The 27,518-nt window shown below is 35.6% G+C and overlaps 2 long non-coding RNA genes across 3 annotated transcripts; both read left to right on the forward strand.

Annotated features, from left to right (window-relative positions):
- The first annotated feature begins 2,379 nt into the window (after nt 1-2,379).
- LOC110902480 lies at nt 2,380-3,899 on the forward strand. Its single transcript, XR_002571143.2, has 3 exons — nt 2,380-2,844; nt 3,022-3,115; nt 3,216-3,899. It is a non-coding gene; the product is annotated as an uncharacterized LOC110902480 (long non-coding RNA).
- A 2,054-nt stretch (nt 3,900-5,953) lies between these two features.
- On the forward strand, nt 5,954-20,842 carry LOC110902481. 2 transcript variants are annotated; one of them, XR_002571144.2, is made up of 7 exons: nt 5,954-6,165; nt 6,239-6,308; nt 6,378-6,512; nt 6,841-6,921; nt 6,986-7,149; nt 9,027-9,162; nt 20,626-20,842. It is a non-coding gene; the product is annotated as an uncharacterized LOC110902481 (long non-coding RNA). The 2 variants fall into 2 exon arrangements; XR_002571145.2 differs by lacking the exons at nt 6,986-7,149; nt 20,626-20,842 and having other exon boundaries at nt 5,959-6,165; nt 9,027-10,092.
- Nucleotides 20,843-27,518: the final 6,676 nt, after the last annotated feature.

Raw genomic sequence — 27,518 nt, forward strand, 5'->3', positions numbered from 1 at the left:
TTATTGTTATGGAAGAATTAAGAGTATAGCATTATAGAGGACGAAATTACGAGAACGTAGGCGAAAACGGTGAAGAAAACGGAGTTGAAACGAAAAAGTTATGCTGAAAACAAAATTGCATGCTGAAGCCTACCGTAATTTACGGTAGCTACCGTAAATTACGGTAGACCCCAACATTTTTCTTCCACCGTAAGGAAGTAGAGACCCACCGTAAGCCATTCCAAGCCACCGTAAGTTACGGTGGTACCGTAATTTACGGTGGAGGCCAGCGAGAAATGTGTAACTGCCCTATTTTATGATGTTTTATTGTGTCTTTTCAAGGCCAATCATTGTGGACGGTTTTGGAGCAGTTTAGGGGCGATTTTTGGCTATCTTCTTGTGTTCTTGAGTGGTCTAAACATGAGGACTTTGTTTTGGATTCGAATGAACAAAGGTTTGATTGTGATGATGATTTACCACACTATGAGCGGCTAGGTTTGCTTGGTGATCATCCCGAATGTAAGGTTTACATGTGACAATTATGTTTTGTTCTTTAATTTCTGGAATAATAGACTTTGCATGTGTTGTTTAGTTTATTATGGTGTTTGAATGATTGTTTGTAAATTGTTAATGTGTGTTTGATAATAGTTCTAAACCATACGTTCTTGGTGCCGTTGGCAATCGAGATATCATGGGAGGGATTAGGGTTGGATATATGTTGATTGGTCATCGGGTAACAACCTCGCGTTTTAGGAATCCGAGTACTTAGTTCCCTTTCATCACAAACAATTGATCTTGCATGAGGTATGTCTATGTAGTTCTTTCCAGTTGAACATAAACCTTGATTGTCACTTAAAACCTGAAACTCGGGATGATCGCTACCTTCTTATCCTGTTACAAAACCTAGCTTTGATTTGTATTCTAATTTAGTAACTCTAGATAATTAAAACCATTCAACCCAAACAATGAAATTTACATTTCTTGCAATTTAGATTAATCTAGTTAGTTAGACATACATTGAGATAGCACATATTCCACAAACTCCCTGTGTTCGATACCCACTTACCGCTAGCTAATTAGTTGTAATTGGATTAAATTTGCGTGTGACTACGACAAGCACGTCATTGCCAACACCCCGTAATCCATATTTAACTATTATCTTTTTCTATTTTTATCATTAAAACATTAAACAAATCAATGTTTTTTACAGACATTACTTCTATTTTCATACATACGTAATCTTGCACATGTGCATTATGTTGCCAACACTCCGTAATCATCACAAATAAATTGTTAACCAACAATACATAATTATGCACATGTGCATCACATTACCAACACCCAATACTCATCACTAATAAGCATTAAACAAATCAATGTTTCTTTACAGTCATTACTTCTATTTTCATACATCACGTACACATAGACATATGCATTATGTTGACAACACTCTGTAATCATCACAAAGAAATTGTTAACCATTAGCACATAATTATACACATGTGCATCACATTACCAACACCCCACACTCATCCCCAAATAACTGTCAACAAACATACATCATGCGCACACACACCATATACCTTATTAATTACAATGTTATATGTTTTTCTTTTTATGTATACAGGAACAATTACGACTGATGTACATTCTACACCTAATGGCCGACCATATTGGACACCTGATGTTGATACTGAATACATTCCTATTGCAAAATGGTACGTTTGACAGTTGGGATGACGTTGTCAAGATGTACAACACATATGCTACAAAAATCTGGCTTTTTCCACTCGTATCGGTACATCAAATAACAAAAAATATCCCGACAATCCTACAATGAGCAATGAATATACATACATATCGATACATGTTATGCTCAAAAGAAGGACAACAAAAAAATCACCGATTCTGAATTTAACGCCACGAAAATATGTTTACGACCATGATTCGCGCAACTGTAAAAAAAGTCAAGGCTACCAAACTTGCTGCATGAGCAGCTAAACGTGTTGCTGCTATCGCTGCTAGACTCCCGATCCCCCTGATGATAAACCTAATTCTTGTTCTGATGGTGTTGATTCCAATGATGCTAATGAAGATGCTGATGAAGATCTAGAAGACCCCCCCCCCCCACACACACACACATATATGAACATGAGCAATCTCTTAGACGTTCATCCAGGCGTCGTAAAGCAACCGACGATTCTCTATTAGCCTACATATGATGTCAAACTATTTATAAGCATTATTCGTCTTGTTTATGATTTTTTTGTTTACAATCATTTTTGTAATATCTGTTTACATATTCATAAATTATGATTGCGATCATGATACTTTGTTACCAATTACTTATTAGACATGATATGTAATTTCATTATTGACCACCTAACATATCTATACTATCTATACTATATATATAATGCATATCCGAAGGGCAGAAATGGTCATTTGCCACTTTACAACCATTCAAGCCTTGTGTACAATTGTTTAAAGCACATGAATGCTTCCGATACAAGCCTGGAACCCTAAAACTTTCAAAATTCAAATCATCGCGCTCATTCCAATCTCTTATTTTCTCTGGATCTCTGGAAGACTGGAACCAAAGTTTCAAAATTCAAATAATCATGGTATCTCTAATCTCTCTTTTTCTCTGGATCTTGAACCCTACGCTCCTTCATATCTCCAATATCCTCCATCCGTTCCCCTTCCCCATGCGCACAAAGATGAAATCAGATGATGAATAACCAGAGATGAAGAACAAAAATCGATGAAACTGAAAACACGCAGTGATGAACACCGATTTGAAGAAACCCTAACTGAAGATTTCTTCCGGTCTTCTCTGCTGAGTGCAACCTAACTCTCTTTACTGTAAGTCTTTTTTTTGTATCCCCCAATTTTGGGTTTACATTTCTGAAATTGGTCTTACCCTTCGTGTTTTGAGTTCCTCAAAATCAACAACTGGTACATGTGCTAATGATATCACCGTTTGTGGAATTTCCAATCTGTTTTTTTTTGTGATTTTTCTTTTATATAATTGCGGTCAAGTAAGTGGAACCGAGATAAGGAATTGAGGGCCACTTTGGAGAAGGTTAAGCAGCATAATTTGCAACTTGCTCTGTCAAGCATCTCACTGATAGAGGTCTGTTTTCTTCACATAGTTTATTGAATTTTGTTATACATTTTTTTTGTTGTTGTGATATGCATTTAAATTTATGAGACATGTTGTGTCTATGTCACAGGAACTATGTTTGGTCAAGTAAAGGGTAAGTACAATGCTAGGTAACTTTATTGAAATTAATCAATGTTGCACGTTAAGGAGGTACGGGGGATCTCGAGGGGTGGTTCGGTGGAGATCTAAAAGTTCAGGGACTTAGTTTTAATAATTGAGTTTTTAGTTTTTATCTGATTAGTTTAGATAGAGTTAAAGTCAATTTAGGAGTCCTAGTTCAGTAAGTTTCGTATTGTTGGTAGCTTTATAAGTAGGTCATTATTAATTGTAAATTGCAACCTTTTAATTTAATAAAAAGTGTCGCTAAAAGTATTAGCAATTCTGTGTGTTGTGAACTATCTGGGAGATTTGAGTTTGAAGGCCACGAGTCAACAAACTTGTCATTCTATTTGACTTTGAACAGTGGTCAGATTCATATCGCTTTGTTTTGTTGTTTGAGTCAGCAAAAAGATCTCTATCATGAGCCTGACCGCAAAAATCGCTTGATTGTTGCAAAAAAAAAACGTGGAGTTGGAGGTTAGTTAATATATTCTTCATTTGTTAGTACACCACATGATACATAGCTTGAACTATATTTTGTAGATGGTTGGTGCCTCTGGGAACAACTTGATGTGTTGTGTTTAGGGCTGTAAACGAACCGAACGTTCAGTGAATAGTTCATGAACCGTTCGTTGGGAAGTTCGTTTACGTTCGTTCGATTAGCTTAACGAACGAACATGAACAAAAAATTTTGTTCGGATAGCTTAGCGAACGAACACGAACACAGGTCTAGTTGTTCAACTGCGTTCGTGAACGTTCGGTAATATGTTCAGTTACGTTCGTTCGTGTTCGTTTGATTATATTAAAAAATAATAAACAATAAACCTTATCTAAGCTTTGAAAACTTGAAACCCTATTTTTTTCTTACTTAGCTAAAATTTTGATATTCTAAGACATTTTTGGGGATAATTATGTCTAAGAGCATTCACAATCAAATCTCTTACTCCATCTTTATAATTGCACTAAAAAACACTACCTTTTCTCTCTTCTTTTCAATTAAAAAATAATATTTTTTATACTTTTACCATTACCTTTTCTTTCTCCACCACTTTCAAAAATATTAAAAAATTATAGATGTGAACAGTATCTTCTCTAAATTTACTGATGAACAGTAACTTTTCTGCCTTTTCTCTCTCCTCCACTTACAACAATTTACAACCACTCTCGCAAATATACAGGTTACACTCACATACATATAGAGGATCCATTGTGAATGCTCTAAGTTAGTTAAATTTGATTCATTGTTTGGTAGTGTAGTAGACTTCTTGTGTTTTGATTTATCATTTGACGGTTGTATTTAACTACTTATATCCAATATTTAAGGATACCAATATTTTTATTTTTTGTATTTTCAAGTTAAATGTTCGTTTGCGTTCGTTTGTGTTCGAGACCAGTGTTCACGAACTGTTCGTGAACAACAGAATTTCCTTAACGAACGAACACGAACATAAACTTATATTCGGTATGCGTTCGTGAACAGTTCGCGAACATGTTAGTTTCCTTAACGAACGAACACGAACATGGCCTTGTTCGTGTTCGTTCGGTTCGTTTACAACCCTAGTTGTGTTCAATGAAGTCTGGTATTTCCGAGGAGGTCTTGAAGGCTTATGATGGCAACGATTCTCAAAAGCCTTCTCTTATGGCCATCGTAGGCCAGATAGATCTACGATGTCTCACAACGCTCGTATAACAACATTAGGGTTTAGTTTAATTTTCTATGTCCAATCTATAAATAACACTTTTTGTGTTGATTTGTTGTTCTCGATACTGACTTATAGTCAAAATTAGGGTTTAGAACATGATATAGGGGAATTTTGGTGTATTATTTTGATTTACAATTTAGTAGTAGTGTTTTTACCATCGGGATGTTAATATTAGGTATATTTTGTAGTTTTTATTCTTTAGACCTTTCGGTATGGGGCACGTGAAAGGCCCGTCCCCCTTTTTGGGCTCGTCCAACACCGCCCCTAAGGGGCCCGGCTCGGCTTCTCCGTCGGAATTCAGACGTGCAAGACAGGGCTGAAAAGTTGAATGGGGTGGGCCCCTCTAACGTTAACCTGCAACAATTTAAAAAAAAAAAAAATTCACCCCACCACTATAAATTCAACCCCTTTTCACCCCACTTTTTTACTAAACTACTCCCACTTTTCTCCCATTTTTATAAAAAAAAAACTTCTCCCAGGCTTAATTTAAAACCTTTATAAATACCCACATATCTATCCACTTTTATACGAAAATTCATCCACTTTCTCCAAACAACTCCCACATTTTTTATACAAAATACCCACATAATCTTCTCTAAAAAATACACCATGTCATCTTCTTCTTCGTCGGGTTCGACGGACACCATGGAAGCCGTAAATTTTTTTATAAACAAGGTGGTAGAGGTGACACAAATAATTTTGGAAAAAGAAGAGGAGGAGGAGGTTTCGTCACAACCACGAAACAGGAACCCACACATCGAGCGAGACCGAGAAAGTTAGTGATATTTTTTTCTTATATTTATATTCTTATATATTTATTCTTAATTTTTTAAGTTTATGTTTTTAGTCTTATTTTTTTAATTATAAGTTACATATATATAAGTTACATATATATTTTGTTATCTCTTAGGTTTTTTTTTAAATGTAATTTTAAGTTTTTAGGATTTTTATTTTAAATGTAATTTTAAGTTTTTATATAAATGTAACTTTTTTTTTTATTTTTATTTACTTTGTTTTAATTAATATGACAAAAAATAAATAATAATAAAAAATGGAGGAGGAGCATCCCCACACCCTTGGATAGTCTCCAAGGGGAGGGTCCTTCTCCTTTGCCTACGTGGCGCTTATGTGGAGGATAGTCTCCAAAGGACTATCCTCCCCCATACCCAATGGTCTTATTGAAGACGCTGCTGGCAAAGTTGGTTCACAAACAGTAAGGTTGGTTACAAGTGGTAATAAAGTCTCAATAGACATTTTGCACTTGATTTTAAATGACTGATGGTTTGTGCAGGGAGCATTTGAGTTAGGATTTACTGTTCGAGCTGTTGTACAAAGTACTCATAGCAGAATATTTGGTGAAAGTATGGCTTTTGATAATATATTTGAGTTTCTTGAACTGTAAATAAACAAACCATTGTTATTACTTGTAGATTTTGCAGCAAATGAAGCTTGATGACACAATACATGATTGAAGTCAGCGTGAGGAAAGATGCTCACTATGTAGTCCAGCTATGGAAATGTTACAGAGATCATATGCTTGTAGTCTTGTTGCAAACAGTATTCAGGTATGCATTGACCTGGGAAGGCCTAACTTCATTGATTAATGTGTGTTTCTAGATTGGTAAGCCTAACGGGCCAACCCTGTCTCTAACATAGAATTTATAACAAAAGAGTTCGTAATCTATTAATATTAAAAATTGTATTATACCTTTGGTTTACAATTAACATATATTAAAAAGTGTATTATACCTTTGATTTACAATCTAATTAGCCGAGCTTACCTTGCTTCGGGCTTGTCTCGTTTACAAACTAGCCAAATTCGAGCGAGTTTTTCGAACAATCTTAATTTCAATTTACATGAAATTGAATTGAATGTTTTCTAAATGATTTCAGGGGCAGATTTAGATGTTAATAATCATATCACTTCAAACAGCAGCAAGGTATCATCTATGCCGCCAACGCCCCGCAGTGAAGGTGAGATATTATAGTCACCAAATTTGAAAATTTTTAGCTTTTCTGATCTAAAAATGGCCACCAGTAAATTTCTGACCCGATAGCGTGTTGGGAGAAGGCGGGTTCGGGTCGGTTTTCAAGGGCTGGATATATGAACAGTCTTTCATTGCTACTAAGCCCGGAACCGACATTGGTATTGCTGTAAAAAAGCTTCATCAAGAAAGTTTTCAAGGTCACAGGGAATGGCAGGTGAGTAAAATACAGGTGGTTCTCGCATGTATATATATATATATATATATATATATAAAGAGTAAAATACAAATGAGCTTATCATACGATATGTACGCGATCATCCCAGCCGTTCGATCAGGTGCAGATCTGGTGCGAATTCAATACATATCGCATGTGAAAAAATGGTTAGCATGGGGTAGTGTGAAAAATGACATGGGGTGTGTAGATGGACTAAATCGCATGTGAAAGATTTGAATATCGCATGTGAAAAAATGGCATGGGGTAATGTGAAAAATGGCATGGGGTGTGTAGAATCGCATGTGGAAGATTGAATATCGCATGTGAAAAAATGGCTAGCATGGGGTAATGCGAAAAATGGCATGGTATGTGTAGAATCGCATGTGGAAAATTGAATATCGCATGTGAAAAAATGGCATGGGGTAATGTGAAAAATGGCATGGGGTGTGTAGAATCGCATGTGGAAAATTGAATATCGCATGTGAAAAAATGGCTAGCATGGGGTAATGTGAAAAATGGCATGGGGTGTGTAGAATCGCATGAGGAAAATTGAATATTGCATGTGAAAAAATGGTTAGCATGGGGTAATGTGAAAAATGGCATGGGGTGTGTAGATGGAGAAAATCGCATGTGGAAGATTGAATTCGCACAGCTCGTACAGTTCGCATGGAGGTATTAAATCGCATGGGAGATGAAGATCTGACGGCTAGGGTTATCGCGTACGTAATGTACTATAAGCCCTATTGTACGTTAACTGGCCTCTATATATATATATATATATATATATATATATATATATATATACCCTATAATAAAACAAAACAAACTTATGCCACTTGGCATATTCTTACTCCTATTATTGCCACCTATCACTCTAAAACCATTCCCTCAAATTGAGCGCCAATTCTTTTTCATCCGCTCTTTTGCTCACGCTCAGTTTGTTCCAGATTGATACAATCCGGACTTTCCATAAATTTGATATCAGTTTCCTTTCGATCTTTCCAATCACAAATTCTAATTTAAGCCAATTTCACCATCATTCTCTTCCGTTTGTTTTCTTCAAACCCTAGAATTTATTATTCTTTGTTGGGGCTTGAAGATCTGTAGGTCATGTAGATTTGTGTATTTCTTCTTCAATCGGATCAAAGTATGTTTTTTTTATGATTCGTCTTTCATATTGTTTAATCTTGATTTATCATTCAAAAACCCTAATTCTCAGTGAGCCAATTCTTATATATCTTCGATTTATCTTATACTCAGATTCAGATCCCATCTATCATTGATTTCTTTCACAAACACTAAATCTATACTAGGCGATTCTCTCACGCGGTTATCAAAAAACCCTAAATTGGAACCAGTCGGATCTGATACGGGTAATTGTTTTTACGTATAGTGGAAGTTATGCGGAGGCTATGAAAGTGGTAATAGGGTTTGAATCAGGGCTGGAGAATAAGATTCAAAAGAAATTGATTTTGTCATTTGATTCGTCTGTTCTTGATATCAACTTATTAGTCGAGAGTTTAGTGTAACCTATGTTTTGGTTTGTTGATATTCTGTCTTAATAGTAGGTGATTTCATAAGTAGAAATTGATGGTATATATGAATATAGAAAGAGATGTATACTGCTAATGTTGTATCTATTTGTGCATTATTTTCTTTTACATTGTGTGCTTTTAGTTAAACATATTGATTATACTTGATTTGACACCTTGAATACTTGCGTTATACTGCTATCCTGTCCCTGATCTAGGCTATTATTGAGGTGTTTTGGAAATTTTTGACACGTCTGTTTCATTAATGCGACTTTAATAGTGTTATTAAAATGCACTTCTGGTACTCTAATTGTTGCGCTGATTAGCCTGAGCTATTGTTGGTAGATCACTGGTGGGTGATGCTTTAACCCGTATCAAATACATAGTGTTCAAATGAGGCTGTGATGATAGAACAAAATCAAACTTAACTCGCTGCACCATGGATGAGTGTTTTGATTTTTTATGTCTTCAAGGTATCACTGTAAGGTTTTCTTTCCCTGTTTAATACTTGCATCATAATATCATATTACTTGTGTTGTATCTATTGTTGCATTATTTTTTCTGCTGTGTTTTTGCTTAAATAACTGGATTATACCATGATTGACAACATTCAGTGTGAACAAGGCTAGAGGTGTACAAAAAAACCGGTTTTAGAACTGAAACAGGAAAAAACCGAAACCAGTTTTTTTATAACGGGTTTTAGAACCGAACCAAACCGGCAGTGGTAGAGCAGTTAGGGATCTTAATCTTCGAAACCGGTTATAAAAAACCAGTTTAAACCGGTAAAACACGGTTTTTTTGCATGAACCGGTTAAAAACTGACTTTATCCAGTTGGACCGGTTATTGTTTTGAGTAAAAAAACCGGTTAGTAACCGAAACCGGTTAAAAAAAACCGGTTTTTGATTTTGATGAAAAAAACCGGTTTGGCTACTGTTGAAAAAAAAAACCATTTGTACACCTCTCAACATGGTTGTTGTTGTGGTGTTTGTGTGATTATTAAAATCTACTCTTGGTACTCTTAACTGCTGGGCTGAATTGCTTCGGCTACTGTTGTTATTCTACTGTTCTTGGATGATTGAACACGATCAACATTTTTGTATTGTAGTCATCGAGTTTGTTCATTTTCTGACAAGTAATCAGTGCTCCTAAGCTTTTTTGCAAATTTGTTCCCCTAACCAATCCAACCCATATAGGGTTTTTCATTGTTTTTGAAAATATAGGAGAAAAATTCTCCGATCATGGAACCCATGTTTTGGACCTCTTGATGCTTCTTGATATAGATTTATTTTTCGGTTAGCATTTCTTTCCTTTGATTTAGTCATTGGATTCAGATTTGTTGTGTCACACCCCGACCACGTAGAACATACAAAACGTGGCAGAAATGTCGGGGAGTGTTGTAACAGAATCAATTGTTTCAAATCCATGGCAATTGAAGTTTCGTTTTATTAATCAAACATGAAAGTTTACATTGTTTTAATCAAGAACCAAAGAGTACACAACATAATTTAACTAGTTCTTGTCTCGTTTTAAGTCACTAAGGCACAGGTCCGCCTAAGTATGTCTTGATAAGTCCTATGCATCATCTCCTGAAAACACATGTGAAAATAGGTACGTCAGCATAAAAATGCCTGTGAGATACATTGGTTTTGTGAAAACAGAATTCATGACTTATGTTTGAGAAAATGTTTAGTCATGAACCTTGTGATTTGCTTTGTCTTGTAAATCATTGAAAACCGGTAAGATCATATGATATGTATAAATAAGAGAATAATGTATGGTTAAATGAACAACCATGTAAAATGAGTTGAATATGATAAGTTGTTTGTAAGTCAATATCTTGTGAAAAGTATGTTATTTGTATAAAATGTTATATGTCTCAAACTGAAATGATTCAAATAACGCTACGATATGTAATACCATACAAACACTTATATATAGGAAGTACCAGTGGCGTATCCATCATGCTTGTATCGTATTACACACGCCTCGTTACTTAGATCACTTACTCAAACCAAACCATCAAGATGTAATGTTTAACGATTGTAGAAATGTTTATGTATAGTCAATTGTCTATTGTCAAATGTAAATCATGTCAACAGATGCAACTGGTTCACACGGTTCAATAGTTACAAACTCATAAAATCAAAGGGTTAAAACGGTTCACATAGTCAAACGGTTACAACGGTTCAAAATGTAGTATAATATGTTCATATGGTGGATGAGCATATGCAACAGAAATGTAATGAGAAACAATGTACTAAGTATGCACACAATGGGCGTACGTAGCATGAAATGTAATGTAAAGTGATGTACTAAGTATGCACACAATGGGCGTACATAGCATGAAGTGTATTGGAATCATGTACTATAATGTACTAATGAACATAGCAAGTATATGATGTGAAAATGGGAAAGCATGAAAGTAACAAGTAGGCACATGTGTTTCACCCCAAAACAGTTTGGAAAACAGTAAAAGAGGGGTCCAATGTACTCACATGAACTCCTCGAAAACATGTAAAAGATGGGGTTCAATGTACTCACCTGAGATTGCTTAGAAGTCCTTGTGTAATAATCACACAATGCTAGAGATCACGGAATATCAAACGGCACCTAATAGGTAGCTATATTAATATACCGGACCAAAATCGGAGGATCGGATAGTATGCGGGTTCGTAAACCAAACGAGTATGGAGACTCGTGTAATATGGTTTAACAAAGCCTTTATACTAAAATGAAACCTAATCTAAGTGCTTACGACCCATTACGACACGTTTAGGTAGCTTATGCTACCTTAACGCATCGTTCGCGTAAAACGCGTTTAGAATGCCTAACATCGTGACCATAAGGTATAACCTCGGAAGGTTACAGCTATGGTCACCTAATGTGTTTGGTCGGATCCTAAAGATCGACCAAATGGGTCGGGTTCGAAAGTATAAGCTATTGTTTAGATCGCTTACCTTACGACCCTATATAAGCACTAAACTAAAAGTGACGAGCTAAGCATGTTAGAACACGCTTAACTAAGTTTAGAAAACAGGTTTGGTATCAAAACAAACGGTTTTGATACTCACGAGTAGGTTGGTTTCAAAATACGCAAGAATGCGTATTTTGGCCGAAACTACGACTCGTCACTGAGCCTAGATAACGTCGTAATCAGTAGGTATAGTCACTACGGACTATAACCATCGTGATCACGCTCACGTTATGAAGTTTCCACGAACTTCGTGTTGACCATAGGCTGGTCAACGCAGAAAGTTAAACAAAACTTTGACTTTCGGACTCGAAAAGCGAATAAAAGAACGAAAGAACACTTACGAAGGGTCCCCGAAAGCTAATCTCGATCCAAGAGCTCAGGTATGAAGCAAAGGCCTCAACTTAGAGCTTTAGATCAGATTTTGTGGGTTTTTAACCAAAAGGGGGGGGTATTTATAGGAAAAGTAAAACCGTTAGGATCGTTTCTTGGATATCGTGCCACGATCTTATGCGTACACTTGTCAAGATGTTGTGGAGGCTCAAAATGACCCTTAACTCCTGAGATTGTGAAAGGGCATTGCCCTTTGGAGTGTTTGAAAGGCCAAGTTTTGCAAGAAAACAAAGTTTCTGCAACTGTAGGGGCCACGCGGCCCGCATCAGCATATAGACAAAACTCAGGCGGGCCGCCTGGGCATGTCTGATCTGCACAAACTTTCAGAAATGGCAGTTTTGGTCCCGGTTGCATATTTAAGCCATTTCTGACACTTCTAAGGCCCGTAAAGCCAACTTTAAGGCCCTAAAATGATGCCTAAACATTGTGGACATGAAACATGCTCAAAAATATGCCGGATGTTGGTTCGTTTGGCCGTACGATCGCGATGTTCGGTTAATTACGACGGAATGCGCATAAGCGCAAAACGATCCAAAATGCGTGACGAATGGATTTTTCTCATGCCATACACTAAGGCATAATATAAAGATGCTTACATAAATTTTTGGATGTCCGGATGTATTCAGAACGTAAGTTATGCGCGAAAGTGCAAACTTGTGCACTTTTTGACACTTTTAGCCCCTGAATGATCCAAAAGTTTGTTTTAGCATACCAAACCCCTCAAAGCCTATTTCTAAGCTATGTAAAGGATATTTATGGTATGTTTAACTTATGGACATGTTCCAGAATGTTCGTTACAGTTCTAATTGGTCCCTGTAAGCGAATTAACTTGTTTTTGCCATAGCAAAGCCTTCAAAACTTATTTCTAAGTTATGCAAATGTTATTTAAGGTATGTTAAGTATATGTTGATGTTCCGGAGTATTTGTCGCATTTAAACTGAGTACGTTTACGCACGAGTTTGCGTATAATTCTCTAGAAAGCGATATAAAGTTTGAAATTGAACAAGAATTGATATGTGCAAAAGATACACATATTTATACAAGATCCCAAGTTTGAGATACAATATTTCATCGGCTTGGCATTTGTTTGATGGTCGCGGTGACACAGGTGTCACAGTCTCCCATACTTTAGGAAATTTCGTCCCGAAATTTATTCGTAGGAGTCTATTTGTGACTCTGCCAAATAACCATTAGCGATATGCAAGGCAATATCCTGTCATTTCCTTAACGGAGACTCTTCAGAAATGGAAATGAAGGAAAAATCAGGGATATTCATTTCCCTTCGATGGAAAATTTTCAGAAACGAAAAATGCACAGAATGAGTCATTTTCCTTAATGGGTATCCTTTAGAAACGAAAATGCACGGAATGAGTCATTTTCCTTAGTGGGTATTCATTAGAAACAAAAATGAACGGAATGAGTCATTTTCCATAATTTCTTCAGTAACGAAAATGAACGGAATGAGTCATTTTCCACAATTTCTTCAGTAACGAAAATAAACGGAATGAGTCATTTTCCACAATTTCTTCAGAAACGAAAAAGAACGGAATGAGTCATTTTCCATAATTTCTTCAGTACTGAAAATGAACGGAACGAGTCATTTTCCACAATTTCTTCAGAAACGAAAATGAACGGAAGGAGTCATTTTCCACAATTTCTTCAGTAATGAAAATGAACGGAACGAGTCATTTTCCACAATTTCTTCAGAAACGAAAATGAACGGAACGAGTCATTTTCCACAATTTCTTCAGAAACGAAAATGAATAGGGTTAACTCTAGATACACGACAAAACTTGATGTGGTTTCTGTGCACTAAATTCCATAACTATGTATGCATCCATAATTACGTAATTCCTTGCACAGTCCGCACAGTTTATTTTGTAATGTTTTGGGGAAGAATATCAAACTTGTGATGAGGGTGACTAGACTACCATATGGTCCTTTTAATTAGATCGACAGATGATCTTTTTAACTAGGCCACCAAGGAGTCCTTTCAGCTATATCATCACATGATATTCCTAACAAGATTTTTGGATTAATCTGTTTAACTAGACCACTCAAGGGGTCTAATTATGGAATAGTACAATATAATCCAAGGGTCTTTACTATCACGTAAAAGCCCATTGAGGATTTAATATAGTACCTTTGGATATCCTACTATGAATCCCATATACGAATGATATGGAAGATTCTACGAGGATTTGGATAACAAAAACTTGGATTACACCAAAAACATAAAAGGGAACACATAAGCACATAATCACATAGTTGTTCAACTTGGTTATTAATTTGTTATTAACTTGTTATCGATTGAAAATGGATATGGAAACCAGTAGGTGGACTTCAATGTCCCCTGGGATCTATCTAAAAAGATAGGAAGATCTTCCAAAAATTCGATTTTTTTGTTTCCAAAGAAACGTAATATTCGAATTAAGGAACACATCATTTTTTTTGGATTTATGGAAATACCTTAGGTACCCTATTAATGATTTATAGTGGTACTTTGGGTATTCGTCCAGTGTTATAACTTGCGCCTTGTACTTTGTTTTCCTTAGAAGAAATGAGTACTTAGGAACTTCATGGAAACGCAAGATATCATAAAATGGAAAAAAAATTTGGGTGGTAGTTTGCTTTTCAAGGAATACGATTCCTTAATTGTCGGTATTGTAAGGGATATGTTCTTTATACATAAAACCTCATAAATACATTGCAATGTAAATAAAAGATTTATTTATAAACAATGATAACAACTGTTTCATGGACCTTGACAAGAAAAGAAAATAACACACAAGACATGATTATTTCTAAAGGGTGTTGTCTTCTAGTCGGTCAGATGCTCATCACTGTGCTAGATTAGCATTAGCAAGCTTTGGGCAATTTCTTTGGAAATGACCCATCTCACGACAATTGTAGCAAGAACCTGGTGGAAAACGAGCTTGAGCACGATTGTTGTCAGCTTGATTTGGTGTAACTGCAGCTCGGCAAACCTTTGCTGTGTGAACTTTAAGTCCACAAATTTGGCATTCACGGCACTTCACCCTAGCATGATGATGAAGGTTACATTGGTTGCACAAGGGTGAAGTTCCATTGTATGGCTTCCTAGCAGGGGGTTGAGCTGGTTGGTTGGGGACAGCTTGATCATTGTGAGTAACCATGGCGAAGTTCTGAGAAGCCTTTCGCTTCTTTGACTTCTTAGGGGATCCAGTCTGTTCATCCATGGTCTTTGATTCCTCGATTGGTTTCGATTCCTTGACCGGTTTCTTGTCTCCCTTTCGGAAAAGCTTACGTTTCCTGATCTGAGATTCAGTCAAGGTTGCAGATAGCTCAATGGCCTGCCTAACCGTAGTGGGGTTACTACCAGTAACAATGTCCTGAACTGAGTCAGGGAGGCCATCAATGTATTTTTCGATCACCTTATCCAAAGGCGTAACCATGGAAGGACACAGCAGGCTCAGCTCCTCATATCGATCAGTGTATGCTCGATGCTCGCTGCTGTCTTGCTTAAGATCGTCGAATTCCCTTTCTAAGGCCCTGATCTCGTTACGAGGACAGAATTCCTTCATCATTAGAGCTCAAAGCTCTTGCCATGTTTGAGCCAGTGCCACATCGGCACCCCTATCTCTCATCACACCATTCCACCATGTCAAAGCTTGTTTCTCAAAGACACTAGATGCAAAATCTACCTTTCGCTCGTTTGGACATTGAACATGTCTGAAGGTGCTCTCTAAACTCTCGAACCATTGGAGAAGTGCAGTCGCTCCTTGAGACCCAGAAAACTTTGATGGCTTAGCCGAGTTGAACGTCTTGAAGCTGCAGGGGGCATTATTGTTGTTGAGGGCTCGGTTACATTGGGCAATGATGTACGGGATTGCAGCAGTTATTTGCTGTGTAATGACAGCTGCCAGATCTTCAGTAGATACCGGATTTTCGCGTCGTGGAGGCATTCTAAAAAGGGGAAACAAGAGAGAAAACAAATGAAATGGCATGGGGTAAGAATAGGATGTTGCAATTACCAACCAAAAATCATGGGTGATGGTCATTTGTTTGAACCACGAAGCAAACAAACGACACACAAAGGCTGAATCAAAGCAAATAGATCCTCATAATGCATCGCGAAGACATGCTCGCCTATAAGTGGACACTCACCCCAAGAGTTCCCAGGTAAGAGTGACTGGTCCGATTATGTGGATTTGTACAAACACTCTAACCTTAGACAGAAATCCCAGGGTACAGGCATTCACTCTTCCAGTTTGCACGTGTTCACATTATTTAGGACCCAAAACTTTGACGAGAGTTTTGAAAATTCAAAGGGGTTCAAAACCTTATAACAGAGGGTTCAAAACCTAGTAATCAATCATCCTAGAACAGATGATTGGTTTTCAAAGTGGTTTTGAAACTTATGCTCTTGCTGTGATCGTCGCCTAAGGATAGGTGATGGTATTTGTTTTATGACTAAACGCAAGTAAACTCGCGTTAGGGTCCTAGGAAGGTTATAGACTAGGTCAAACCATTACTAATAACCTAATTCCCTATAACCATTGGCTCTAATACCAACTTTTCTGTCAGACCCCGACCACGTAGAACATACAAAATGTGGCAGAAACGTCGGGGAGTGTTGTAACAGAATCAATTGTTTCAAATCCATGGCAATTGAAGTTTCGTTTTATTAATCAAACATGAAAGTTTACACTGTTTTAATCAAGAACCAAAGAGTACACAACATAATTTAACTAGTTCTTGTCTCGTTTTAAGTCACTAAGGCACAGGTCCGCCTAAGTACGTCTTGATAAGTCCTATGCATCATCTCCTGAAAACACATGTGAAAATAGGTACGTCAGCATAAAAATGCCTGTGAGATACATTGGTTTTGTGAAAACGGAATTCATGACTTATGTTTGGGAAAATGTTTAGTCATGAACCTTGTGATTTGCTTTGTCTTGTAAATCATTGAAAAACGGTAAGATCAGATGATATGTATAAATAAGAGAATAATGTATGGTTAAATCAACAACCATGTAAAATGAGTTGTATATGATAAGTTGTTTGTAAGTCAATATCTTGTGAAAAGTATGTTATTTGTATAAAATGTTATATGTCTCAAACTGAAATGATTCAAATAACGCTACGATATGTAATACCATACAAACACTTATATATAGGAAGTACCAGTGGCGTATCCATCATGCTTGTATCGTATTACACACGCCTCGTTACTTAGGTCACTTACTCAAACCAAACCATCAAGATGTAATGTTTAACGATTGTAGAAATGTTTATGTATAGTCAATTGTCTATTGTCAAATGTAAATCATGTCAACAGATACAAGTGGTTCACACGGTTCAATTGTTACAAACGGTTCATAAAATCAAAGGGTTAAAACGGTTCACATAGTCAAACGGTTCAAAATGTAGTATAATGTGTTCATATGCTGGATGAGCATGTGCAACAGAAATGTAATGAGAAACAATGTACTAAGTATGCACACAATGGGCGTACGTAGCATGAAATGTATTGTAAAGTGTTGTACTAAGTATGCACACAATGGGCGTACATAGCATGAAGTGTATTGGAATCATGTACTATAATGTACTAATGAACATAGCAAGTATATGATGTGAAAATGGGAAAGCATGAAAGTAACAAGTAGGCACATGTGTTTCACCCCAAAACAGTTTGGAAAACAGTAAAAGAGGGTTCCAATGTACTCACATGAACTCCTGGAAAACATGTAAAAGATGGGGTTCTATGTACTCACCTGAGATTGCTTAGAAGTCCTTGTGTAATAATCACACAATGCTAGAGATCACGGAATATCAAACGGCACCTAATAGGTAGCTATATTAATATACCGGACCAAAATCGGAGGATCGGATAGTATGCGGGTTCGTAAACCAAACGAGTATGGAGACTCGTGTAATATGGTTTAACAAAGCCTTTATACTAAAGTGAAACCTAATCTAAGTGCTTACGACCCATTACGACCCGTTTAGGTAGCTTATGCTACCTTAACGCGTCGTTCGCGTAAAACGCGTTTAGAACGCCTAACATCGTGACCATAAGGTATAACCTCGGAAGATTACAGCTATGGTCACCTAATGTGTTTGGTCGGATCCTAAAGATCGACTAAATTGGTCTGGTTCGAAAGTATAAGCGATTGTTTAGATCGCTTACCTTACGACCCTATATAAGCACTAAACTAAAAGTGACGAGCTAAGCATGTTAGAACACGCTTAACTAAGTTTAGAAAATAGGTTTGGTATCAAAACAAACGATTTTGATACTCACGAGTAGTTTGGTAACAAAATACACAAGAATGCGCATTTTGGCCGAAACTACGACTCGTCACTGAGCCTAGATAACGTGGTAATCAGTAGGTATAGTCACTACGGACTATAACCATCGTGATCACGCTCACGTTATGAAGTTCCAACGAACTTCGTGTTGACCATAGGCTGGTCAACGCAGAAAGTCAAACAAAACTTTGACTTTCGGACTCGAAAAGCGAATAAAAGAACAAAAGAACACTTACGAAGAGTCCCCGAAAGCTAATCTCGGTCCAAGAGCTCAGGTATGAAGCAAAGGCCTCAACTTAGAGCTTTAGATCAGATTTTGTGGGTTTTTAACCAAAGGGGGGGGGGTATTTATAGGAAAAGTAAAACCGTTAGGTTCGTTCCTTGAATATCGTGCCACAATCTTATGCGTACACTTGTCAAGATGTTGTGGTGGCTCAAAATGACCCTTAACTCCTGAGATTGTGAAAGGGCATTGCCCTTTGGAGTGTTTGAAAGGCCAAGTTTTGCAAGAAAACAAAGTTTTTGCAACTGTAGGGGCCACGTGGCCCGCGTCAGCATATAGACAAAACTCAGGCGGGCCGCCTGGGCATGTCCGATCTGCACAAACTTTCAGAAATGGCAGTTTTGGTCCCTGTTGCATATTTAAGCCATTTTCGACACTTCTAAGGCCCGTAAAGCCAACTTTAAGGCCCTAAAATGATGCCTAAACATTGTGGACCTGAAACATGCTCAAAAATATGCCGGATGTTGGTTCGTTTGGCCGTACGATCGCGATGTTCGGTTAATTGCGATAGAATGCGCATAAGCGCGAAAAACGATCCAAAATGCGTGACGAATGGATTTTTCTCATGCCATACACTAAGGCGTAATATAAGGATGCTTACATAAATTTTTGGATGTCCAGATGTATTCAGAACGTAAGTTATGCGCGAAAGCGCAAACTTGTGCACTTTTTGACACTTTTAGCCCCTGAATGATCCAAAAGTTTGTTTTAGCATACTAAACCCCGCAAAGCCTATTTCTAAGCTATGTAAAGGATATTTATGGTATGTTTAACTTATGGACATGTTCCATAATGTTCGTTACAGTTCAAATTGGCATACTTTCACAGTTTGTCAAGTTTAGTCCCTGTAAGCGAATTAACTTGTTTTTGCCATACCAAAGCCTTCAAAACTTATTTCTAAGTTATGTAAAGGTTATTTAAGGTATGTTAAGTATATGTTGATGTTCCGGAGTATTTGTCGCATTTAAACTGAGTACGTTTACGCACCAGTTTGCGTATAATTCTCTAGAAAGCGATATAAAGTTTGAAATTGAACAAGAATTGATATGTGCAAAAGATACACATATTTATACAAGATCCCAAGTTTGAAATACAATATTTCATCGGCTTGGAATTTGTTTGATGGTCGCGGTGACACAGGTGTCACATGTTGGTAATGTGTACTTAATAAGTTGAGACTGATGGATCGGTTTTAAGGGATGGGAGAGGCTGTTCATGGATGTTTGATGATTGTACGCCATCAAACTTAAAATACATATTAAGTTGAGACTAATGTTTGATTCAATTGATGTTTGATGATTGAACGCCATCAAACTTAAATTGAGGAAGTTTTTTTTCTACAAAAGTAGTGCCAACATGAGAAAATATTTGACAACTAATGCCACTCCTAAAAGTATTTCACAGTTATTGCCATAGCCATTCAAAATGGCGAATTTATATGAGATGTAGGTTTGTGGCAGGAATAATCAGAATGTGTAAGACCTCAATCATTTGTAAAGCTACCATAGCCATTTGTAATGGCGATTTTTTGGAAATCCTACACAAAAAGCCATTTGTAATGGCGAATTATGCACTTGAACCAACATAAGCCATTCCGAACAACGTGTGGGAGTTGTGCACTCTAGAAATCCATTTCATCATCTTCATTACTATCAATAGGTTCGTATTCTCTTAAGCCTTCAGGGTATACAAAGTTGTTTACGTTACCTTGTGGATGTTGAGGTATGTTACTAGAATCATACTGAGGTGAAATTTCATGTTCGGGCACAACACCATCCGAATCAGAGGACTCATCTTAATGCGAAAAGGCTTCAGATTCTTCAGTGGTTAGGGGGGGTCTTCTTCATCGTTGTAACGCGATGTCGACCCTTCTAGGTTGTGTTTTTTTAGATATTTTGTCCATTTTGTGCAAAATCTTTTATTCACTTCATCACATATATTACTTAACTATGATATTATTTAACACGCGTATGTAATATGTTATTTGTTGGTGTTTATGTAGATTAAGACTGGAAAGTGAGCAATCTGTCGCTAGGGGCTTCAGAGCGAGATGTAAGGGAGTTCTTTTCGTTTTCTAGAGATATTATGTATATTCATCAAAGAATTATTATAGTGTTTGGGCTCCACTTGAATCTGATGGAAGGATTATGAGACAGATAGAGATGAAAGTTGTTGCTGATGATTTCGTAACAAGCATTGGTTTTAGTTTTTACTCATCACAGACATGCGAACATGTTTTTTTTTTCCTTTTATTTTTATAGTACTTTTAGCCTGTTTACTTATAAGTGGGAATGGTTTGTTGATATGAAGACTAAAGTCGATATGATGATACGGTACGATGTTATTATTCTTTGCTCTTATTGTGTACATTAACATCTTTAATCATTAAATATACATGCCATTAGGATTGAGATTGTTGGTGTATGAAGGACACCGAGTGATCGACAAATAAGGGCGTCGAATAAATAGGAGCGACGGCAAAGGTTGTAACTTTGTTATGCCTTTTTGGTTTCATGTCCGATATATGAAAATCGATGAACATACAACTGAACAAATCAAGCTAATTCAAAAAGAAAGGTACCATTCATATGTTTAGTGTTTTTGATATGCAATCCTTATAGTTAGTTTCTTTTTTTCGGTTTGTTTCTATTTAATCTGATTATAAGGGTTTAAAGGATTTCAAGTTTTTGGGTGAGTAGACAAGAACGTTCTGTAAATTTTTAATCGTTCGTTTTTTTTACTTTTGCATAAATTGATTAGGTGTGGCTTTGGTGTTGATATTAATAGACGCGCTTTCGTGTTCCTATCTTCGCATTGACAGAGGTTTGTTTCTACTCTTAGAAACTCTATCAAACTGATTAGGTAGAAATTTGTGAGTATTTTTAATAGATGTTCTTGAAAACCAAATCAAAGGTATTTTAGAAATCATTATAGTTTGGATTCAGTTAAGTGATTAACCCACATTTTGTCCTTTCTTTACCAATTGTTAATATACTAAATCTGATCACAAGTTATTGATCCAAGTGCATGTCTTGATGAGCATTTAGGTTCTTGCCCTACCCTTGGGATTTGCATTTAGGTGGCTTTCAATTCTTTTAATTTGTTTTTATTGAAAACTTTTGAATCAAAGATTCAAAGATAGAGGGGTTGCTGAATAACTGAGATGTTATATCTTATCAAATGGATGAAAATCATGGGAAAGGGGCTGAAGTAAACTGCCATTTATTTGAGCAATCCAACAGTTGCGGCAGTGACAAGGAATACGTTTTCGGCCACCCTTTTTTCCGTTGAAGTTCTGGTCAACTTCCGCTTCTAGTAAGTTCATCTTAACTTGCATGATTTTTTTCGAGTAGAATTGTTTATTTGGATATGATTGAGGCTATATTTGTTGTTTCATAAACTGTTTAGGATGAAATGTGATTTTATATTTTTGAGTATATAATTTTATAATCAAAAGGGAAATGCAATGTAGGTAATTGGTTGGTGATTTACTCTTTAGTTTTTATTATTTTGTGTTTTGATTTAGAGAGAATCTAGATCTTTTAATTTTCAATTCGTTTTGATATTTAGGGTTTCGTTTAGTTTGTGTTTTGTTTAAACGACCAATTTGTTGATGATGTTGATTTGATATTGTGCCCATAATGCAGAGACGGTTAGGAGTGAGCAAAATAGGGCTTCTTGAACACATATTAATAATTTTCCAGCTCAATATCATTCTTTTAAGAAGCAACTTCATTGTGCTCATAATGCAGAGACGATTAGGAGGCATATTCAACATCACTCCTGCCTTTTGAAATCCTATCAAATAAGCCTAAGGCGAGTGCTCTTCATCTTGTAAGTTGTAAGTTTTGTCTTTTCTTTTAAGAAGCAAATTCATTTACCAACTGTCCAAGTTATAATTCGAAGTCTATTGATATGTTTTCATCTTTCAACTGATAATGCATTGTTGTGTTCGTGTGGGTCAATTTATGCTTGATCCCTACTACCCTTTCAGGCGAAGGTATGATATATTGTTTCTTGGCAAATCTGTTTTGTGTTAGTTTTTTCATTTGTATTTAGATTTTTACTTTTGTCTTACATTCTGTTTTTTGTTCTATTAACTTTGTAGATATTGTTGTGTAATTACGGGTTCTTCGTATCTGTTATCTCCGTTGAGGTTTTATTTGTGTACCTGTTGGCAACTCCATCCAAGTCCAGTACCGCAAAGGGAAGTAAGAAATTTTTTTTTGAGTTTTTAAACTAGGCAGAGGGAAGCAAGAAGAAAAATTGAGTTTAATATTTTTTTCTCTTTGTTTTTAAATTTATTGATTTGAAACTTGCTTTGCAAGTTGGAGTTCTTCGTGAGCTGATTCACTCGAGACAGTCTCTCCAAAATAACAGATGAATAAGATCAAATATCCAGGTAAGTTTGTAGCAACACATTAAAATTAGCTTCTACTTTAATTGATACTTTGGTGCTTGATACCATTGTAAGTATTATTATTAGATAAATAATTAATTAGAAGCTAAGTTGTTTAGGATCACGTTTTCTTCAAAACCCCAGCCTTTATGTGTATGCAGTTTTCTAGAGGTGATAAAATGTGCTATTTGAGCTAATCAGGTAATGGGTTAAAATTGGTTTAGGGTGAAATGTGAAACGGGCCAGGTTGGGTTGATCTACAAGCACTTTTTATCCATGGTTTTAATTTTCTTATGAATAACTGATAGTTCAGTTATGTACACAAAAACAATACATGTACGTCACACACACAAAAGAGGCTCAACGATTCTTTCTTCTGTTGCACATAAATAATATATGTACGTCATATACACGCAAATGTATGTACCCCTCACAATACGGTCGTAACTGACACTATTATTTCTTATGCTGTACCCCTCACAATACGATTGTATCTGACACTATTCTTTTTTCTATAGCACGTCATAAACGCAAAAGAGGCTCGATGATAATGGCAGGCTGGGGTGGCAGTATCTTGATGTCGTATATATTACATTTGATGCTTCAATTTCTCATTTTAATTTGATTTATGCATTGTTGAATTATTGGTACCTTGCAGGAAAACTTATGGATTTGGAGCCGGTTTGCGATCTGAAGTCCCAACACGGGAGGCAAAGGTTTGCTGACTAAGAAAGTAACTGACTGAAGCGTCTTTAACCCAATAAATTCAAGAGTCCATGCATAAATAATGGTTTAAAGATCATTAATAAGGTCATATTTTGAGTCATATTAGATACGATATCTCACCTTCGACATGTTCTTTTTTCTATTTTTTTTTCTGATTTGCACATCAATTAGTGTGTATCGTGATTAATAAGTTATGTTTTTTTACTTTCTCATTAATGATGCAGGTGTGTAACACTGTTTATTTGAATTTTGGAAAAATACAATTTATTATATAATATAATATAATATTACAAAAACTGCAACTGTATTTTTAGCATAAACCAATGTAGAGGCTAAGCATTCAAAAACATTTTGGATGACTTTCAACACGTTAAGTTGCATAATACGTTTTTTCCTATAAGTAACCCATTGGAGATAAAATACAACCCAAGTCGACCCGTTTCATGTATATGGTTCAAAATTGCCCCTTTGATATGATGAAGTACAAAAGGTACCCGTAGAAACATACAAATAATGTTACTAATCACCAAGTACTTGAAACGAACTCTTCACCTCAACAGTTAAAACAATAGCTCCTTTCTTCTTCGTTTGATACATTACGTACCCGCGGGTAGAGGGAAGGATTTCGTTACTTGAACGTTTATTTCTTTCAAATGATTATTTCAACAAGTTTAAGTTATATATTTGTGTTAAGCCACCCGCGAAACTCGCGGGATCTTAGAGTAGTATATATATATATATACATATATATATATATATAATATATATATATATATAGTAGGAGTTGGGTGGAAAGTCTATTTTTCCCAGAAAGTCTAGGAAGGAATAAGAATTGGACATGTGTCATTGAGGGATTTTAAGTAGAAGGGCTATCATGTAATTTCACATTTTAATTTTATTTTCGGAATGTATCTTCATTAACTAAAATTCCATGATTTTTTTCGTAATTCTTATTATTTTCGAATTCAAATCTGGAAGTCAATGTGTTCATTAACTAAAATTCCATGTGACATTACATCGCATATTCCATTGTTCAGAAGATTACTGGAATTTATCAGCATGTTCATGTTCTTGGTGCTGTGTTTTAACAGTTTACAGGGCTAAAGTCAATTTTTTTTATAGATCCCACAATATAAAGATGGTAAAACACAGGGTATGAATCTGATTGCTGTTAAAACACAACTGTATGAATCTGAATGCTAAAACACAACTGTATGAATCTGATTGCTGTTAAAACACAATTGTATTAATCTGAATGCTAAAACACAAGTGTATGAATCTGCTTGATGTTAAAACACAACTGTATGAATCTGTTTGCTGTTAAAACACAACTGTATGAATCTGAATGTTAAAAACACAACTGTATGAATCTGCTTGCTGTTAAAACACAACTGTATAAATCTGAATGTTAAAAACACAACTGTATGAATCTGCTTGCTGTTAAAACACATTTGTATGAATCTGGATGCTAAAACACAACTGTATGAATCTGAATGCTAAAACACAACAGTATGAATCTGCTTGCTGTTAAAACACGTCTGTATGAATCTGCTTGCTATTAAAACACAACTGTATGAATCTGTTTGCTGTTAAAACACATCTGTATGAATTTGAATGCTAAAACACAACAGTATGAATCTGCTTGCTGTTAAAACACATCTGTATGAATCTGCTTGCTGTTAAAACACAACTTTATGAATCTGTTTGCTGTTAAAACACATCTGTATGAATCTGAATGCTAAAACACAACTGTATGAATCTGCTTGCTGTTAAAACACATCTGTATGAATCTGGATGCTAAACCACAACTGTATGAATCTGCTTGCTGCTAAAACACAACTGTATTAATTTGCTTGCTGTTAAAACACATCGTCAAGAAAACGGAGATAATAAGAACAATATTTGAATGGTGATGATGAACTCGGAGATGGTGGACATTGGAGAAGTGTTTTAATTTGATCCGGTGCTCTCCATCGTTTCTAAAGTTATCTTCTTCCATGATTGTAGTTATTTTTGGTAAGGATTGGGGTTTCCAAGATAGGTTTGGAGAGAGAGAGAGGGAAAATCGCTTGAATTTAGGAACTGGGCGGTTATCTAATTGATTTAAAACACGGCCATTGACAAAATTGCCCCTGCTCATTTAAAACAATCAATTAATTAAACTCAAATATTACAAGATTGCCATTGGTTTAATCTCAACCCTTAAACACACCAATCGGAGGGACCAGATCGGTTCCTAGAGTTTCTAGGAAAAACACACGTTCCGTGCGAACCCTACTATATATATATATATATATATATTTGGGGGAGCGTTAAATTGAAAACCACCTCCGGTTGCGAAAATCGTGAAAACCACTTTCCAACCATTGATCTTTTGAGATACATGGATGAGATTAAAAGTGATAAAAACAATATTAAATTATTCTGTCTTATTATGTTTTCAATATTTTAATATCAAAAGGGTAGTTTAGTAAATTTGTTTGTTTTGTATTTATTGTATTTATTGTTTTTTATTAATTTGTTGTCATATTAAATTAAATGTATTTTATTAAAATCAGATTTTTTAATTAAAAAAATATTTTAAAATCTGAATTCTTTTTGCAAACAAACAGTTTTTTTCAGGATTTTTTTAGAAAAAACGTTTTTACGAGCCCTTTTTTACATCCCCTTTTTTACGGGCCGTTTTTGTTTTTCGCCTAGTTTTTTTACGCGCCATTTTTACGCCCGGTTTTTTACGCGCCATTTTTTACGCCCCGTTTATGCGCCATTTTTTTACGACCCGTATTTACGCGCCGTTTTTTACGACCCGTTTACGCGCCCTTTTTTAAGCGCCGCATAAAAATCCGATTTTTTTATTAAACAAAAATTTAAAATCAGATTTTTAGATAAAAAAAATTTTGCGAGCCGTTTTTATTCCCCGTTTTACGCGCCTTTTTTTACGCACTGTTTTTTACACACAAGTTTTTAAACTTTTTTTGCGGTTTTAAATTTTTTTTACGGTTTTAAACTTTTTTTTACAAAAATTTTTTTACATAAAACTTTCTTACAATTTTTTTTTACAAAAACTTTTTTATAAAGAACAAAAATTTACGTTAAAACTTTTTTACGGTTTTAACATTTTTTTAAAAACTTTTGTTACATACACGTTTTTAAAGTTTTTTACGAAAACTTTTTTTTTTCGGTTTTTTATTTTTTTTTTTACAAAAAAATTTTATAAAATTTATTTTTTTACAAAAAGTTTTTTTTGCAAAGAACAAAATTTTATACCAATACTTTTTTTTACCATTTTAAACTTTTTTTACAAAAACTTTTTTAAAAAAAAATTTGCAATATTTTTTTACAAAAACTCTTTTACAAAGAACAAAAATTTGTACAAAAAATTTTTACGGTTTTAACCTTTTCTTTTACAAAAACTTTTTTTTTTCAAATTTTTTTTTACGAAAAGTTTTTTACATTTTATACTTATTTTTACAAAAATTTTTCCTACACAAAACGAGCTCAGCCAAAAATCATAACTAAGTAGGTGTCTCAGATAGATTGAAACTTATCATCACTGACTGCAAAAAAAAAAAAATGAAAAAAAAAACAACAAAAAAACTCAAATTCATGTGTGGATCTTCAAAAAAACGGGGTTTGGCTCAGAGTTTCCAATAATCATTGTTTTAAAAGTCGGGTTGCAGGTTCAAAAACATTCCCTCAACCATCACTGCCAATAAATCGATCGGCACTACGGGGCACCACCGGGACCAAGCAGGAACCACGGGGCACCG

This window comes from Helianthus annuus, chromosome 13, assembly GCF_002127325.2.
Source record: "Helianthus annuus cultivar XRQ/B chromosome 13, HanXRQr2.0-SUNRISE, whole genome shotgun sequence".
In the NCBI taxonomy this organism is placed as follows: Eukaryota; Viridiplantae; Streptophyta; class Magnoliopsida; order Asterales; family Asteraceae; genus Helianthus; species Helianthus annuus.